General features: G+C 43.6%; 1 long non-coding RNA gene across 1 annotated transcript in view; it reads right to left on the reverse strand.

Moving 5' to 3' along the window:
* Window positions 1–5,070: 5,070 nt before the first annotated feature.
* The window catches only part of LOC110343073, a 73,897-nt gene continuing 59,172 nt past the window's right edge, over window positions 5,071–19,795 (reverse strand). The window contains exon 4 of the long non-coding RNA XR_002385276.2: window positions 5,071–5,720. This is a non-coding gene — a long non-coding RNA (uncharacterized LOC110343073). The remainder of the gene's footprint in view (window positions 5,721–19,795) is intronic.

Consider the following 19,795-nt stretch of genomic DNA (forward strand, 5'->3'; position numbering starts at 1 on the left):
TTTAAGGGTGACTAATCACCTATAGGGATTCTGCCTTTGTGATCTAATCAAATCCGAGAGGCCCCACGCCTAACTCCGTTGCCTTGGCAACCGTATTTCAACCCTGGAACTGCGAGGATAGATGAGTGTGTCACAGGAACTGGACACACAGTGTCTCGCTCCTGGTCCAGACTTCTCTCTTTCTCACACCCCTTTCTCCTCCCACCATTCCTCATCCCTGCTGGTCAGGGCCTCGGGTGTGAGGCCCCACCCGGGACAGGGTGTGGAGCCAAGTCTCAGCTGAGTCTTCCTCAGAATGAGATGCTAAGGGTGGGACAGGACAGGAAGTGCAGCCTCCACCGCTGTGAGACTTGGCTAGATTCCTGCTTCCTCTTTTTTCCTAATGCATGCATCACTTTTACCGTCTTTGCACCCATGGCCCGCTCTCAGCAGATGGCACATGCCAATCACGCTGCAGGGTGCGGTGTGGAGGCTGAGACAGAAGCATCACAATGAGTTCAAGAGCCGTCTGGGCTGTAAATGACACGGCCTTATCTCAAAACAAAACCCACCTTTAGAAGAGTAACCTTTCTCCAGCTTGAACCAGTCAAATCTCCACAACGGCAAACTCCGAGTGATTGGGTTTTTGGCCAAGTGTGGGAACTCCGTGGCAAGCTAGCATCTTGGTTTTCCAAAAAGAAGAGGAAATGCTCTCTTAATTCAACTCAGTGTTTGAAGGACATGCTGATAAATGGGAAGCAGGAAGATACGGGCTGCGGGGAATGGGGTGATGGGGAGCACAGGGAAGCTGGAGAATGGGGAGGGTGGAGGGTGGGGAGGGAGAGGATGGGGAGGGGAGAGGATGAGGAGGGTGGAGGGTGGGGAGGGGAGAGGATGGGGAGGGGAGAGGGTGGGGAGGGGAGAGGATAGGAAAAGATGGAACATGTGGATGGCAGGGCTCGGTGTCTTCTCTGTTAAGCCATTGATTCTGCTCTGAGGTCGCCAAAGAAAACAAATGTTTAGTGACTGCATTGGTACTCATCTGCTTTAGCCTGTCGAAGGCTCTCAGCCCCAGCCCAAACAGCTGTATTTACTCCCTGACCCCTATACCTTATCTGGGGACCCAATACAGTAGTGGACATGGAGAAGAGTTTACTGAGTGTAATCGTCACCTGCTGTGATATTTTAGAAGTTTTCTAACACACACATTCATATGCAACCACACACACACACACACACACACACACACACACACTGGCCTGTGATGGGAACCCTTGCAAACTGTGTCACTGATCTGTCTAACCTGGTTGTCCACTGGCTGCCCGACTCTTTCTGGAGTGTTAGCTCGGTGCAAGCAACACCAAACTGAAGCAGTTTACAGAACACACCATAACAGGTTCTGCTCTCAGATTACACACGCAGGCAGGAAGTGTTTTCCAGCAGGTGGCAGAGGCTCCGTGGGATTGTTTTGTTTAGGAAACAGCCTCTCACATCAGCAAGCTGGAGGCTCCAAAAAGCCTTTATTGTTTTAACTTGGGCACTTGGTGTTTGGCCAGCTGCTCTGACATTTCATGGCGAGAGTGACTCAGTGGGGAAGCAAAAGGCAGCTGAAGCCAAGCTAGAGAACTTTCTGGAAAAGCTATGCACCCTCTGGAGTGAACTAATGATATAGGCTTTTCCCTCTGCCTAAAGCTCTGAGCCCCCTTGAGAGTAGTGTGTGTGTGTGTGTGTGTGTGTGTCAGGCATCGTCGTGCATGCTTTTTTTTTTTTTTTTTTTTTTTTTTTTGGTTTTTCGAGACAGGGTTTTTCTGTATTGCTTTGGAGCCTGTTCTGGAACTAGCTCTTGTAGAGCAGGCTGGTCTCGAACTCACAGAGATCCACCTGCCTCTGCCTCCCGAGTGCTGAGATTAAAGGCTTGGGTAACCAACGCCTGGCGTGCATGCTTTTAATCCCCGCTCTTGGAAGGCAGAGGCAGGTAGATCTCTGAGTCTGAGGCCAGCCTTCTCTACAGAGTGAGTTCCAGGACAGCCAGGGCTACACAGAGAAACCCTGTCTAGGAAAAAAAAAAATCATTCCCTGCTGCACTAATTCAGATCTAGGTTAGGGCCGGGCAACTGTCTCTGGAGGGTCTTGCCTGAGCAGGCTCTCTGATAGGCTGACACTTCATGCTTATTCCTGCTGTGGTCAGTAACTTTGAAATAAAACATATAGCCAGGGAAAGGTCCCACCTCCTGAGCAGGGGAGCCTCGCCCCTCCTGACTGTGAATGCCTCTCAGCTCAAAGCAAGATTAGGAGAATCCAGTGTTGGCAACAGATAAAGGATCCGTGGAAGCAAGGCAGCAAAGGCCCCCGGAAATTTACATAAGCCTGGAGATGCAGCGGCTCAGAGTGGCAGAAGGGGCCCTGAGAGAAAGCAGAGCAGAAGAAAACATCTGGAATGGGTGGTGAGGGGAGGGCCGAGGAGCTGCAGAGGGCTAGAGCAGCCGCCTCTCCACCTACAGGACAATCGCACAGCTGCCAAAGCAAACCCTTGCGCAGCTGGCATTTCTTGTATTGTCATCCTTCCCTCCCAAGGCTGCGGAGCCTTTGAAGTTAGCCTCGGTGAGAAAAACTGGGAGGATGTGCACCCAAGATGCCCTTTGAAAAAGCCTTCAAGGGAGCAGCTAGGCTCCCTCCCAAGAAAGCAGTTGCAAGGTGGTGTGCATGTGAGGGGGGCACAGCCCAGACAGGCTGGCTTAACACTATCTAGATCTAGCTTTCTTTTTTTTTCAATTTTAGAAATAATCTTATTTTACATATCATTCCCCCCATTCCCTTGGCCTCCCATGCTCCCCACCACCGCCCCAACCCATCCCCCACCCACTCCCCCAAGGATAGTGAGGCCTTCCATGGGGGATCATCGAAGTCTGTCACATCATTAGAGCGAGCTTTCTTAAAGTGACAAGGCAAGGCGGACAGCCAGCCTCATGGGCCTCATCCAGTTGGAAACATACATCCCATTTCCCTCCTGCAGCAGTCGAGAGGGGGGAACACAGAGAGAGAGAGGGAGAGAGAGAGAGAGAGAGAGAGAGAGAGAGAGAGAGAGAGAGAGAGAGAGAGAGAGAAAGAGAGAAAGAGCCGGAGACTGCTCCCAGCTTCTGAGGACTTCCCAGTGGCCTAGAAGGGATCCAGGGTATTTTACATGTATAGAGAAAGGGAGAGAGAGAGAGAGAGAGAGAGAGAGAGAGAGAGAGAGAGAGAGAGAGAGAGAGAGATCCAGTCAATATGGGAGCTCATGAAGCCCATAGCTGCAGTTGGGGGCTGAGCCAGAATGGGGAGCCTCTGAAGGTCACCCCACTTCCAACAGGAGCGAGTATCTGGATTTTTGTGTTCCAGGAATGAGGCTGGAGGGGGGAGCAGTCTGTGAGCCCACTGTCTTCCCTTCATGAGTTCACCAAGGACTTTGAGAATGTTTCCCACAGGCACCAGAAAGGGGAAGATTAGGAACTCTGAGGAAGAGGGGATGTCCCAACAGAACTACATTTCAGCTTAAGAAGTACCGAGAGATCACTGGCTTCCACCCAGGCCATCCAGAATGCAGCACTGAGAGTTGCACAGTCCCAGACTAAGGCTGTTCAGAGCCCCAGGGCGAGCGGAGGAGGCACTTACTCAGGAGAAAAAGACAAATTCACTTGTCAGGGTCACCCAATTAGACAGGCCTAATGAAATAGATTCTTGCATAATGAAGAAGCATTAAGAGGTGGTGGCCGTGGCCATCTTTGTCGTTTTCTTCTGATTCCTGTTCAACCATGCAGAGGTGTTCACAGACTAGCACAATGCTCCCAATGGCATCAAGGGTCATGTTGGAATAGTCAATGAGTTACAGTACCCTTAAGTGTGTAGTATGTTGTTTTAAACCAGTGGTTCCAGGGGCGCAAGAGTCTCTCAGGGTTTTTTTCTTAATGATATTAAACATGTTTTGCCTTTTTAATTCTCATGTTTTCACGTTGGAGTTCTCCAAAAGGCTGCAAGACACTTCATGCCATCATGGCTCTGAGAGCTGATGGGAGTTATGCTTATGTGTTTTGTTGTTGTTTGCTTTAAAAACACGCCAATGGCCGGGCGGTGGTGGCACACACCTTTAATCCCAGCACTTGGGAGGCAGAGACAGGCGGATCTCTGAGTTCGAGGCCGGGCTGGACCGACAGCCTCCAAAACAATACAGAGAAACCCTGTCTTGTAAAAACAAAAACAACAACAACAACAAACAACACGCCAATGGGGGCTGGAGAGACAGCCCAGCAGTTAAGAACACACTGCTCTTGCAGACGACTCAAGTTCAATTTCCAGTGCCCACATCAGGCATCTCACAACAGGATGCAACTGTAATTCCTGGGGATATGTCTCCCTCTGCTGACCTCTGTAGGCACTGCATACACATACACACACCTGTACACAGACACCCATGTGCACACAATTTTAAAAATTTAAAAGTTGTTCCAGTATTAGTTACAATACACAAGTATTGAGAGACTTTCTCCACAAGAGCAAAGGCCTTTGGAGTCCTCAATAACTTAATAACTTAAAGGAGTCTTAAAGCCAAAAAATGTGAGCACTCAGGCCCAGGTGACACTGTGAATTCTTTGCATTAGCAACTCAGTAATAGACTTAGCATTGGAGCAGCAAAGGGTTTTATTTTTAAGAAAATATTTAATGTAATTGGGTCAAGTTTACTCAAGAAATCAAAAGTCAGTCATATTTAAATCTGATTTTGAAAGTTATCATGCATTGTAATTTATATATGCAAGTATCTAAGAAGGAAACATCCTTTTAACATAAAATAACTGAATTTTTAGATATTCAGTAGCATACTCTTAAAATTAAAATGTGCAATTTGTGTATGTTTTGAATAAAATATTTAAATTTAACTCAAGTATTTACTAGCAGTTAACCGTAAATCAGGCAAAAGAAAAAAAATCCTCATAAGATGAGGAATTACTGTCTACAGAAATAAGCATGAAATGAGGAAACAATGTATGAAATAGATAATTGTTTACTAATTACGTATTTTTACTTCATTGCTCTTTTTCTTGATTTTACTTTATATGTATGAGTGTTTTGCCTACACATATGTATATACAACATGTGCATGGCCTGGTGCCCATGGAATCCCAAGGAGGGCATGGGATCCCCTAGACTGGAGCTCAGATGGCTGAGAGCCACCATGTGGAGATGGGAACTGAACCCAGGTCCTCTGAAGAGCAGCTGGTGCTGTCAGCGGCTGAGACATTTCTCCAGCGCCATTTTGTTACTCTTATAAAAATGACCAGCCCACCATCAGAATAGCTATAAATGTGCAGTAACAAATCCAGTCATTTTTTAAACTTTTACATACATATAAAAGCCGCAGCTCAACACCAAGTTTTGATCTCCCCAGCATAAAGGTGGGCTTCACATATGATGACCCTGCGGAGAGTAACCATACATCCCATCCAACCCTCGAGATGAGAGCTTCATAGTATGAGCTTCCCCGGGCCCTGAAGTTAGGGGGCCTCGTACACATTCAGCTTCTCACCCAATAACCTTCTGAGACAGTCTTCATATTTCCACACTGCAGGTGCATTCGCTGATCCATAGGGAGAGGATCAGTTTTACCCAGACTCGTCCATTCATCCCCTTATGCTGGGCTCGGGTTCTGTCACGGACTGAGCTGCATCAAACCCCGCAAAGTCTAATAGACACGAAGTAAACAAGTGTAGGATCTGAAATATCACAAAGGGTGAAGGCACAGAAGATTGAGGTTCGTTTAGCATTGGGTTTTTCTGAGTATAAACTAAATATAGTTAACATATGGAACTTTTAATTTTATGTTTTTCCTGTGTATAACTGTTTTTTGCCTTCAAGCACTAGGTGCAAGCCTGGTCCCCACAGAGGCTAGAAAGGGGTTCTGGCTCCTCTGGACCTGGCATTATAGACAGTTATTAAGTCACTGTGTGGATGCTGGGAATTGAACCTGGGAGAGCACCCAGTGTTCTTTCTCACTGAACCATCTCTAGCCCTTATATCGAGCCCTTATAAATCATTTTTTTAGAACCAAATAATGAGGGCTGGAGAGATGGCTCAGAGGTTAAGAGCACTGGCTGCGGGACTGATCAAGACCCCCGAATGTGAGTGTCAGTGAGGAGGCCTAGGTAATCTATTGAGCCTTGGGCAGCAGATCAGTACCCATCCCGAGTATACACGCGGACTTTGGACTCCCATCCAACAATGTGAGGTGCACTCTCACCCTGAACTCTTGGGGGAGGGTCTAGGCCATGCCCTATATGAAATGACAGACTATGGACACCCCCATGGAGGGCCTCACCCTCCCTGGGGAAATGAGGGGATAATGGGGGGGGGGTTGAGGGGAGGGCACGGGAGGAGGGGAGGGAAAGGGAGAGGGCCCTGGAACTGACTTGTGAAGCAACCTTGTTTCTTATCTAAATTTAAACTGAAAAAAAAAAGAGCACTGGCTGCTCTTCCAGAGGTTCTGAGTTCAATTCCCAGCAACCACATGATGGTTCACAACCATCCATAATGAGATCTGGTGCCCTCTTTTGGCCCACAGGAATACATGCAGACAGAACAATGTATATATAATATAAATAAATAAATCTTTTTTAAAAAAGAACCAAATAATGAACTTACAAAGAAATAAAACACCTCTAAATCATCTGCAGCCCACTATTCAGAATAAGATGCCTTAAAATGTACAAGAGGATATTTCTTTCCAGTTTGTTTGTTTTGTTTGTAAATGCACACATGCCCATGCCCAATTACACACACTTGTAAAAACTTGATGGTAACATAGATCCTGTTGTAGTCTGTCATTCTGTGACCACCTTCCCACTTGAAGTAAATTGGAGATAACTGTCTGAAATAATGAAACAGCATTCCAATTCCATGGATGTCCCCTCTTATTGAGCCTCTCCTCTGTGATGAATATTAGACAGTTATTCTTTACATTTTCAAAATCTTGGTGTACTTATTTCGTTATTTTCTTGGGGGAAAATGATGATACAAAGTTTTGGGGTCATTTAAAGTCTTCTGGTGTCTTTGCCAAACTCCCTTAACAGCGGTTGTCTGGCTTCGAGTGGTCCTGGTTATACACATTTCGGAAGCCCTCTGCCTGTGCGGCATGTTATCACTCTTGCCTTCTTTTCATCTTCGCCAGTCTCGCTGGCCACTGTGATAGCTCATAACTATTTAATTTGTATTTCTCTGATTGCCAGTGAAATAAAATATATTTCATTATGCCTGCTGGCCACTTTCATTTTTTTAATGAACTGCATATTTTTATAGCCAGCACCTTTGCCTGTTTTCAAATCAAGATGAGTGTCATATTTTTAAAGATGATTTTCAAGAGTTTCTTTAACCTACTTTAAAGCCTTCGAGTTACTTTCAAAAGTACATATTTTCTTCCATACTAAGAAGTCTATGTATGTGTGGTGATAGATGTGTGTGTGAGTGTGAGTGGTATGTGTGTGTGATGTATGGTGTGTATGTGAAGTATTATGTGTGTGAGTGTGAGTGGGGGTGTGTGTGTGTGATGTATGGTGTGAGTGATGTGTGTGTGTGAAGTATAGTGTGTGTGTGTGTGAGTGGTGTGTGTGTGTGAAGTGTGGTGTGTGTGTGTATGTGTATGTATTGTGTGAGTAGTATGTGTGTGTGATGTATGGTGTGAGTGGTGTATGTGTGTGTGTGTGAAGTACATTGTGTGTGTGTATGTGTATGTATTATGTGAGTGGTGTGTGTGTGTGTGTGTGTGTATGCAGGTGTGCCTGAACGTGTGCTTGGGGGCCAGAGGAGGGCACTATATTTTCCTCAATTACTGTCCACCTTATTCCTTTGAGGCGGGGTCTCTCCCTGATGCTGGATCTCTCAGTTTCTTACAAGGCTGGTAGTCAGGAAGCCCTTGAAATTCTCCTGTTTCCCCAACAGTGCTGGGGTTACAAGCGTGTGTGACACAAGGCTTGGCTAGTTTTGAGGGTGCTTGGCTCTGAAGTCAAGCCTTCATCATTGCACAAGTGCTCTTAATCATCGAGCCCTCTCAAGTGGGCAGATATTAATGAATAATCAAATGTGAAAACACTGTAGAGAGAAGGTAAAACTGTCCATTATCTCCCCATATTATCTTTCTCCTTAAATTGTACAAACTAGACTCAAATCTCTTCCCTTCTTATCTCCACACTGTAGCTCTCTCAGCTTCTCAGTGTGTCTCCTCTCAGGGAAAGACTTTTCCATAGCAAAGATCCACGTGAGGAAACTATGTAAAATTCTTAATTAAATTTTTCCCATTAAACTTTCCATTTTTTCTTAGAAGATAAGTAAGTGTTCAATTTTATATTCTTCTGATAATTATATGCTTTCACTCTTGACAATTAACCTCTCGATTCATCTGGAATCTATAATGGCATATGGTGTAAGGCAATGATCTAATTCAGTACTGACTAAGTGATGATCCATAACATATATTGAATTATTCAACTCTTTAAAACTGGCTTCAGGAGCTGGAGTGGTAGCTCGGTGGATGAGAGGGCAAACTGCTCTTACAGAGAACCTGAGCGTGTCTCCCACCACCCACATCGCACGGCTTGCCTGTAACCCCAGCTCCGGGATGCAATGTCCTCTTCTGGCCTCTGCAGGCACCTGTACTCACAGGCACATACATGCACAAATGTACATGATGGGAGATGTAATTCCGTAGATCTGTCTCTTATTGGTTGTTGAATAAAGCACTGTTGGCCAATAGGGAAGCAAGATAGGTGGGACTAGGAGTCAAGGAGGATTCTGGGAAAGAGAGGCAGAGTCAGACATGATGTAGCTGCAACAGGAGTAAGAGGTCCGGACCCTTTTCTCCGGTAAGAGAAATACTTAGATTAACAATTATGGGATAAATACTTAAGTCAGAGATAGCCAGTAAGAAACCAAGCAAACGACCAACAGCTTCATAATTTTGGGGGGGGGGAAATGGTATTTGCCTATATAAATATTAAAATAAAATACTTTTTTTTTTTGGTTTTTACGAGGCAGGGTTTCTCTGTATTGTTTTGGAGGCTATCGGTCCAGCCCGGCCTCGAACTCACAGAGATCCGCCTGCCTCTGCCTCCCGAGTGCTGGGATTAAAGGCCTGCGCCACCACCGCCCAGCAACAGCTTCATAATTAATATAGCCTCCTGTGTGTTGTTTGGGGGACTGCAACGCAGCAGAGCCCAGGCAACTGGCAAGAAAAAAAACTACATTCTACACATACACATAAATAAAAATAATGAAAATAAATCTTTAAAACTGGCTCAGAAGTTACACTCATCCTTTTATCATTTTTTCTGTGTGATATCGGCTTGACAACCTTTAAAAACTCCAAGAAAGTAATACCATCACGAATCCTTTTCTAAGCATGTCACAGGCAGAATGTATTTAAAACGCATCTGGCCCTAAATTGTATTACCAGAAGAACACGGATGACCCTCACACATAAATGGACAGGTATAAAAATATTATATAATTTGCTCAGATATTTCACAGAAGGAAGACCATGCCTGACAGCCAAGAAATGCTTGAAAGATAAAACCCTTCATGGGCAGTGGTGCAGGGACAATGGTTACCATCTTAGCTACTGCATCTTCTTTAAAACATGTTCTGGCACCACCTGTTAAAACTCTCTGCTGGTCTGTGGAAGTGAGTGCAAACTAGTTCAATCGATTCAAAGAGTAATTAGACATTACTTGATAAGGCTATTCATCCTTCATAATCCAGCAGCTCTATTTACGACTATTTTCCCTAGAGAAGTGTTTGCACACCTCTCAAGGAAATACATGTTAGGACGTTCTGCAGTACTGTTTATAGTACTGGAAAACTGGAAGCAACTTATGTGTTCATTAATTGGAGATCCAGAATATACATCTATTATATCGTGGTGTGTCGCATTTATTGCATTGCATTATATTGTACTGTATTAGTGAACTTCCGTTCACTGTGACAAAATACCTAAGACAATCTAATTTTCACAACGGGGAGTGGAGGCTGGAGATGCAGCAGTGTCTAAGAGCAGTGGCTGGTCTTCCAGAGGACTCAAGGTCAGTTCCCAGTACCCACTTGGCCAGCACTGACCTATGAGGAAGCATTAACATGCCATAGTGCAATGAAGAAGAAACTGTCCTCATGGCAGCTGGGAGGCAAAGAGAGAGAAGGAAATGGCATGAGCTCCAAGATCCCCTTCAAGGGCTCTAGAAAGATCTAACTTCCTCTCCTGTCTATTACAGGCCCCACAGTCTGCCAGTGGTGCCCCAGGCTGGCAGCCAGACTTTCAACATGGGGTCCTTTGGGAGGATGCTTTCAATATAAACTCCAGATGTAGGTTGAGAAAATGTTTTCTACCGAGTCAAAGAAATCATCAGACTCAGGGCCTTGGGGAGCTGCTGTTGACGATGAGTCACCAAAAATGACTGTATGGAGGTTGACTTTTCGTTTCCTAAAAAAAACTGGACATTAACAGAAAGTACATGCTATTTTCCCACTGGGCTCCAGGAAGAAAAAGTCAGTTTTGCCAAAAGATGTTAGAATTGTTATAAGGTAATAAGAATTGCATGGTTCACATTCCTTTTATGTCTGTGCTTTCAGAAGGCCGAGGGAATGCACAATTAGTTGGATTCTGAATCTTATTTTAGATCCTAATCCTAGAAAACCACCTTCTGATGGATTCTTTATGTTATTGCGTTTTCATGTATTATTTACCTGCTCCATTTGTGTGTGCTCAGTCTTCCCGGGCTCCGTGTGGAATGAAGTGCGGGTTAATGTGATAAGCATTTCATTGTTGGGTAGGTCAGCGGGTAGATAGATTTATGAAGCACAAGGTTATATTATTAATTTCTCCTGAGAAATATAACTACCAAGTAGACTGAGACATTTTTTCATCTGCTCAATACATTTGCCTGACATAGGAAATCATTCTTAGGAAAAAAGCATTCTGGGGACTAACGAGATGGCTTGATGGCTTAGAAATACAGTGCACTTGCAGATGGCCCAGCTCCCATGTGGGCAGCTCACAACCCCTTGTAATTCTAGCCCCAGTGCCTCTGATATCTTTTCTGGGCCTTCAGAGGTACCCACACACATGTGACACACATTCACACAGGCACATTCATACACATACATATAAAAGTTAAAAGTAATGTTCTAATGTCATCACAAGCCCCAAACCTTTAAACGTTCCACATTCTCTTTGAACCTACATGAACATTCTAATCTGTGTGTCTTTGGTGCCCAATATTAGCTCTTTGTCTTAGCCAAATTGAAAAATCAGCAGTTCTCTGAGCGCACCCCACTTCCCAAATTCATCATTTAGAAATATTGGGTTTTTTGTGCTTCCCCCACAACAGAATGCTATTTGTGCCAAACCATCTATTTCAGAAGTAATTTAGAAGTAATAACAGATATTCATATTAACCTACTTAATTCTATACAGCTCTATATAGACAAGTGTTAGTGATCCCATCTTACAGACCAGAAAAACAAGCACAAGCAGGTAAATAACCTTTCCAAACGTAAACAGCTCAGGAGAGATGGAGCTGAGATAAAACCCAGCCCTAACATTGTGCTCTAGCCAGCGACTGTAAAGACTTTCCTGACTGTCGGCCCTTATGATGGAATGTAAGCATCCCATCCTCACAAGCATCTGATACTGATGTCTGCATCTCTTATCTTGTTGAATAGGAGTTGATATGTCTCTGCTTTTGTAGTAGGCAAGATCTCCAGCACAGAAGGAAGAGACTGTATGCCAGCTCAGTTGCTTATCACATATGTGGCTTTAGATAAGTTGCTTAACTTCTTAGGGCCCTAAGTCCCTCAACCAGGGTGTCCTAGTCAGTGTTCATTGCTGTGAAGAGACTCCATGACCATGGCTACTCTTATAAGGGAAAGCATTTAATGGGGTATGGTTTACAGTTTCAGGAAGCAGGGCAACACTTATGCAGACATGGTGCTGGAAAAGGAGCTGAGAGTTCTACATCTGAATCCACAGGCAGCAGGAAGAGAGAGAGAGAGAGAGAGAGAGAGAGAGAGAGAGAGAGAGAGAGAGAGAGAGAGAGAGAGAGAGAGAGAGAGAGAGTCACTGGGCCTGGCTTTAGCATGTAAAACCTCAAAGCCCACTACCAGTGACACACTTTCTGCAACAAGGCCACTAATAACCATGGTGGTTTGAATAGGGATGGCTCCTATAGGCTCATCTATTTGGATGCTTGGTCACTAGGGAGTGGCGCTACTTGAGAGGGAGTAGGTGGTATGGCCTTGTTGGAGTAGGTGTGGCCTTCATAGCATTGGAACACTAGGGCACAGAGACTGTGTGAATCTGTAATATTTGCTTACTGGTGTTCTTTTTTGACATTCTAGCAAGTACCCAAGCCATTCTTGCACTTAGTGGGGGCAGTGGTATTAAACTTTGGTTTATGGTATATACCAGAAATTCTGTCACCCACTGCCAGACTTGACCCTCAAAACTCCCCCTCAATATACTCTGCACGATTTCTCCTTTTATACACTCTTTCAGGGTACAAGAAAATACACTACAGCTCTAGAACATGGAAAAGCCACTAGACAAAGGGAATCAGGGTCCCTGAATGGCAAGTGGTTACCCACTCCACCTCCATTGCCACGGGACTGGAAAATGACTATGAATTAAGGCTTATTGAACTCAGCTGCAGAAAACTGGGACGTGTAAGTTAGTCTTATTATGCCTTTCTGATTTCACTGAAAAAAATCCCATAATATCACCATCATTAGGTTCTCTATAATCCCAGAATCCACATTCTGCTTTTTAAAAGTTTTATTACATTTTTACATATTTGTTTTGGTGAGTGAGGGTTGAAGGTATGCATGCCACAGCTCATGTGTGGTGGTCAGACCACAACTTATGAGAGTTGGTTCTCTCCTTCCACCACGTGGGCCCTGGGGTTAAATGTGGGCTGTCAGCCTTGGTGGCAAGAGCCTTAACCGACTGAGCCATCTTGCTCTCTCAATATTCTGCCTTTCTATAGCTCATGAGTTTGCTGGTTATAATGACTCCTTTGAACCTTCAGTCCTTTAGTCATTTAGTCTTTCACTTACTCTCAGGAGAACGCTCTGCTTCCTGTAACACAGGCAAAATAGGAGCCATGGGACGGTCCACTCCCAACCTTCTACTGTCCAGGCAGTGAGCTGAGAGCTACACCCACTCTCCTCTTCCCTTCCTTTGTAAGAGAAGAGGCTCTTCTCCCCAGGCTCTGGACTGTTATGCTCAGAGCCACAACCAATACCTGTCCCTTTTCTGTCTTCAACCCTCAGCTATTCCAAACCTTTGAATCAGCATTCTAACATGCCCTAACATTCCCATCTTAAAGATAATCGAGACAACTCTCTCTGGAACCCACTATGACCTCTACTTCTCAGCTAGGACTCCCCCCCGTTCACATCCAGGGTTTTGAAGAGTGTTCTGCAGCCTTTGGCTACTTCATCTTCCACTTACTGCACCACTTAGGCAAATCTAGTTTCCATCGATGTCACTCTATCCAAGGACTCTGCTAGTGACATTCAAAATCCCTCCTCAGTCATCAGCTCATGACACTCCACACAAGTCATTCCCTTTCTCCTTCTAGACCTGTCTTCTTCCTGTCTTGTATACTCCCTGGGCTTGATGGGTTTGTCCCTCTCATCAGGAACCCTGTTCTCAGACATCCCTCTTACCTGTTACCCTCTTCTCAAAAGACCCCAAGTATCCCATAGACTCAGTTACCACCTCTATCCTCGTAACTGTCAACAGAACACCTTGAGTCCTCAGCACCCGCCCACTAGCTTCCAGATTCAGGCATCAAGCTGGCTTCTCCAAAGCCCCAAAGAAATCTTAAGCTCACCCAATAAAAATAAACCCAACATTATTATGTGTAGGGAGAGATCTACATACCCATAGTGCTGACCGGTCACAGGTCATAGAACGTACAGGGTATAAAAGAGCTGGGGAAGGAGACCCTTTCTCTTCTAGGTTCTGGTTGCAGCCTGGAGAGCATCATGCAGACCTTTGGTTCTTGGCTTTCTTGGCTTCTCAGGTAAGTGATTTCTCCCTCAATAAGATATCATAGGACATCTCTTAAGGCCCAGTAATCAAGGGGGTAGAATGAAGCCTTGACTGGGGACAGTCTTCACAAAGTAATCAGGGTAAAACAGGAGTGAGTGAAGATTCTCTGCCAATATAATTGACGTCCTTAGAAAAGGGGAAATTTCACCAGGCATGATGGCTCACTGTAGGGAGAGATCTTACTAGGTACCTGTGTCACTGACCACGCCAGTTTGGGGGTGGCCACAGGTTCGTACGTGGGGAGGGATACCTGTAGATACTTGGAGGCTGAAAGCATGAAGCATGCTATAAGTTTGCACTCAGACTGTGCTTTAGAATGATACCGTATTTCAAAAATAGCGAAAAGGTGGGGCAACAGGGATGACAGGGAAGACTTTGGACACAGAAGACTTTAAGATGAGTATAACCATTATAATTGATAAATAAATTCTTCTGATAGCCAATCTACAAGATAAAACTAATGGCTGATGTTTCCAATGTACATGTTCATGGTTAAATAAACTTCACTGCTTAAACAAAGATTGTTAGCTTGCTATCTTAAAATTCATATTAACTCTTTCTGGCTTATCTTTACTTTTATCAGGTATGTATTTATTACTAATAAATATCTTTTTGTAAGGCTTGGAATTTCATGCATACATGGCTAGATATGTTCTTCCCATCAGAGTTTTTGTAAAGCAATTCTGTATTATTCCGTGGTCTTACTGCCATGTGAGCAGGTTAAAGCATCCATTGGGCACTGTGGTGGTTTGCAGTATATGAGTTTCTCAAATAACACTGCTATGGATGTTTTGTCTCCTGGTGCACACGCCCTAGACTTCCTTTAACATGTGTCAGTGCTAGGTGTATGTCGAGGACATAGCTAAGGGTAGACTCACTGCCAAATGATATGTCTACTAACTGGTCTCACTGATGCCAACATCTTAAAATCTGGCAATGTCTTGGCGAGATAGTGAAGTAACTGTAATTCCTTTGTAGTTCTACTAAGAGTACAAAATGGCACAACCATCCCAAACAGTGGTGCCCAGCAACAGATGGCATTTGTTAAAGGAACATTTCCCTTCAAAGCTGAAGGGACATATGAGTGTGATGGTCCTGGGCACAACAAAATGGGACCATTTGTGAGCAATCTGTGAGAGGCCCACTGCTCCCTGGGAGTTGTACACTGAGGCAGGGATGGTGGCCTTTGGGGTCATAGAGAGGCCCTAAGGTCAGAAGAGCCTCCTAGTTGGGAAAAACTTACTTCAGTAAGCCGCCTTGCTCTAACACCGGGAACAAGGGGTTCTCACTGCCCCCTGCACCTTCTTCCTGCACACGGGCCCAGCCACACTGCAGCTCAGTCACACCTTCCAGCCCTGACCTCTCCCCACGAAGCAATCAGCTGGCTTGAGAACAATGGTGTGTGTGACCAGAATACAAAGTGTTTCTCATTTCACTATGAGTAGACAGATGTTGTGTTGCGAACATCCCAAGACTGGCTTCTCCCTTCAATTTCCTTACGGCGTTTTCAGTAAACAGAAATTGTTAATTATGGCAGTTAAAGACCAATACACAAAATGTTACCAGTAACTTCCGTTGTTATTGGGGACAGTTTAAGGTGTCCTTTATTACCTAGGGAAAAATAGACCATATTCTAGATTTCTTCTGTTTTGTCTGTCACATTTTGAGACAGCCTTACTGGTATATATAAAATTTATACGTGTAAAATTACAGCTCTCTCATACTTAAGTATATATTCTCAGTTATATAGTCTAGTTAGAGAACATTTGTGGCATCTAAATATAAACTGTGGCTTGTTAGTACTTCCTGTCTCTCCTTGCTCTTTGTTCACGCTGAAGTCTGAAGGACATCAATCTACTCTCCAGATCTATAGCTTCACCTGTGCTGAGTGTATCATCTAACTGGGATCACACAGAGTGTGGTCAGTTGTGACTGGCCTGTGGGGGGCACACCCAGGATGTAGCATGTGCCAGGGCTTCTCACCTTTTTATGCCATCTGACACCCTACTGTGTGGAGCATACCTTCTCGTTTATCCGTTCATCGATCATGGATGTGGGCTTTCTACGTTTTTCTGGCTATTTTGAATACTGCTGTTATAAATGCTCACATACTAGCTTTGTGAGGACTTACACTCCTTTTTCCTTGGATGCACACAGGGGTGGAGACACAGGTCAATGGTAACCCCAAGTTTGATGTTTTGAGCCCGCATCTCTTATTCTGTCTGCAGATACACCATGTTCAGTCTCACCAGCAATGAATGAGACCTCCAATTCCTCTACTTTTTTTTGTTGTTGTTATTCCAGTAATCATAGTGGCGAAGAAGCTGTATCACGTTGTGATTTTAATGTGAATTTCTCTAAAGGTCAAACTTTGTTAATTCTTTTCATGTAGCATTTGCTTTTTGTTTATTCAGATAGGGCCTTGTGTAACCCACGCTTACCTTAGATTCACTACACTGACCTTGAATTTGATCCTCCTGCCTCTACCACCCAAATACTGGGATTACAGACAAGGTACACTATGCACTACTGCCCATCTCCAGCTCTTAGTGAACATTTGCATATGTCCTTTTGAAATTCTTTGCCCATTTTTAAAAGCAGTTTGTATTTTAATAATTGCTTTAAGAATTCTTTAAATGTTATGAATGTGCAACCCCAACACCCCTTAGTCTCTTAGTACATTTTTTAATGTAGGTGCATAGTCTAGGTAAGTTTTTCAAGCATACCTTCTAGTTCAGCACTTTTCTCTTCAGCTATATCTTAATATGCTATTCAAGAAAGCTAAAAATATGACCTTACATAAAATGATTTCAGTGAGGCCATTTCATACTAAAGATAAAGTAATTACAATTTAAAATTTATATAAATGTCTTGCATTTAGATACACATTTCTCAAAATTACTTGAGTAGTACTTCTAAAATCTGTACCTATGCTATGTATAAGTGATACCAGCCCTTGTGCAAAAAGATTAAAATCTTAGCCTTCCCAGCCAGCATGGTCAGCCCTGCCTACAACTGGTCTCAGAAGATAGAGATGACAGGATCATGAGATTAAAATCAGCTTGGGTTACATAGTAAGACTATCTCAAAATACAAACAAACAAAAAATCATAAAATTATTTAAAGTCTTGGATTTTTGGTCCTATTCAGAATCTGTTCCAAAGACCTAATAGTAAATAAGCTGGAGGGTAAAGTGGAGGTTACAATAAGTTCAAGCAAGTGGAAAATAATAATTCAATAAATGTCCACTTAAGGATCATTTCCTGATTTAATAAGGCTGATCTTCACATACATTTTTGAGAAACCAATGTCACCATTTTGTAGAACAACTTTGTGGTGTTCTCAGCTTTACATAGGCCTTGTTTGTGACTGGTGACCTACATGGCTGTTTGGTCTGGCTGTCTTTGTTTCTGCAGTGGAGAGAGAGAGCGTGCAGGCATCAAGGACTGTGAAGTGTCACAGTTGTTACCAAGGAAACTTAGATGATCTTCCCTTGAGGAATACATTTGAGAGCTGGGTTTTCTCTGGGCTAAAGGGATATTTTAGCACTGAGCCCAAGAGAATGACTTTCAGTTCTAGAGTTTTAGTGGGCAAAGTGATTAGAGATAAATGTGCCATCGCTGGTCTAACTCTGCTCTGAGCACTACCTTACGAATACTGCCTATGGGGCACACTTGGTGTACACGCTCTTTTCACAGTCCCTGGTAGCTTCCCCAGGGGTGGTGAAGAGACGTTGGCTCAATAAACATGTTTTACACATCTGAAATGTAATTGTGATTTTTTTTTCTCAAAGATGGTTTTACAGTTTTAAATCCTTGTTAAAGCCCCAGTCTGCTTTCATGGATGAGGGACTCACCATCCAATGCCATTCCTTGTTTGTGTATCCTGCCAGTTGTTAAAAATTGACCAGAGGCTCAAGATCACTTTCGTAAAGAGAAGTAATTATAAACTATATCATAAATAGGACAATTTGGGAAAAATTCATAGGCGGTGATCAAAATCAGAGCAAATGGAACAAGAATCTGTATGTGCTGGTTCAAGACGATGCTTAAATGAGATCATTTCACACACGTGACCCAGACGAAAATGAAAAAGGGAAGCAAACGGGATGGAAATATTTAATCCAATTTTCTTGGAGCAATAAACTGTTTATACAACTATTTATTCCTTTATAGAGGGTTCTAAATTTTTCCCAAAAGTCACATGAAGCCAGCAGAGCTTCCCCACAATTTTCAAATGAAGAGTGACTTTCTAGTGAACTAATGGAGTTTTTTAACACAAGTTCTAATGATGACCTTTTGGAGGGAACAATGTATTTTGTCATGAAAGTCAAAAACCAATGCTTCTAGGATATTATCCATAGTTTTATTCCTCATTGCAAAATTAAATATAGGCAATAGTACCACCAAGTTTATAATACTGTTAGGTACTAAAATATAATGTTTGAAAGAAAATACTGGACTATTAATATTCTTTTATCAAGTGGAGCCACTGGATTTTTCTAAATTCATTTTACATGCATTGGTGTTTAGCCTGCATGTACGTCTGTGTGAGGGTGTCAGGTCCCCTGGAACTAGAGACAGGCAGGCGAGAGCTGCCATATGAGTGCTGGGAATTGAACCTGGGTCCTCTAGAAGAGCAGCCAGTGAGCCTAATCTCTGAGCAATCTCTCCAGTCAAAGCCACTATATGTTATGTGACATAGAAACATTGTCACATATTCCTGGTGGATGTTATTTCAGCTGCATGGGGCCTCTGATCTTATAAGTATGAGGTGTTTATGAACATCCAGGCTGTCCACTCACGAGCGAGAAATGCTTGGTAATGCTTATTCCTCATTGAAATCCTATGATACTAAAAAAGAGACATTTCCATTGCTTATACGTTCTTCTGTGAGAAGTGACATGTCCCAGGAGTCACTGGGTCATTGTTAACAGATATGGGCATCTAGGAATGGGGTGTTATATTTTACCCCAGAATTCCTTCATTCACAGAGCATTACCAGTCATCATTGACTCTGCTGCTCTTGACTTAGAGTTAAATGGGAACAATGGAAATTATAAATGTGATCAGATTATATGGGCTACTGATGACATTGTGTTGCATGTGTATTAATCAGTATTCTGTCACTTTAACAAATACTTGGGGTGGTGGGGGGGCACCGTAAGAGAAAGATTTAGTTGTTATTCAATTTCAGGGGCTATGGTCCGTCGTCACTCTGCACAGGTATCTGTGGGACTGTGATGAGACAGAGCATCGTGGGTGGGTGGAGAAGAGGGGCTTGGCAGAGGAAGCTGCTCGCCTCACGGGGGGAGGAAATCGGAGAATAAAGGAGATGAGTTGCCAGGGTCACAGCATCTCCTTCAAGGGCATGTTCCCAAAGGTACAACTTCCCACTACTTCCCAAAACACCAAGCCTTCAACATCAACAGCTGGGACTTGCAGTACATTTAAGATCCAAACCATAGCGGCATGATACAGGGTGGGAGAGTGAGAAATAGCTAATCTATTCATAGGAAAAATACCATAGGAAACACTTACAGAGATGTAATTTTATTCAAATATATTCATATGAGCTATATAGGGAAGCATTTCTGCTTTTATATAACACTATGTATGTGGGTGCCCAGAAGGATTGAGAGGACTCATGAGTGACTGATCAAGGACACTTTTAAGAGTGAGAAGAGGCACTTGT

This window comes from Mesocricetus auratus, unplaced genomic scaffold, assembly GCF_017639785.1.
Source record: "Mesocricetus auratus isolate SY011 unplaced genomic scaffold, BCM_Maur_2.0 Super-Scaffold_100009, whole genome shotgun sequence".
Classification (NCBI taxonomy): Eukaryota; Metazoa; Chordata; class Mammalia; order Rodentia; family Cricetidae; genus Mesocricetus; species Mesocricetus auratus.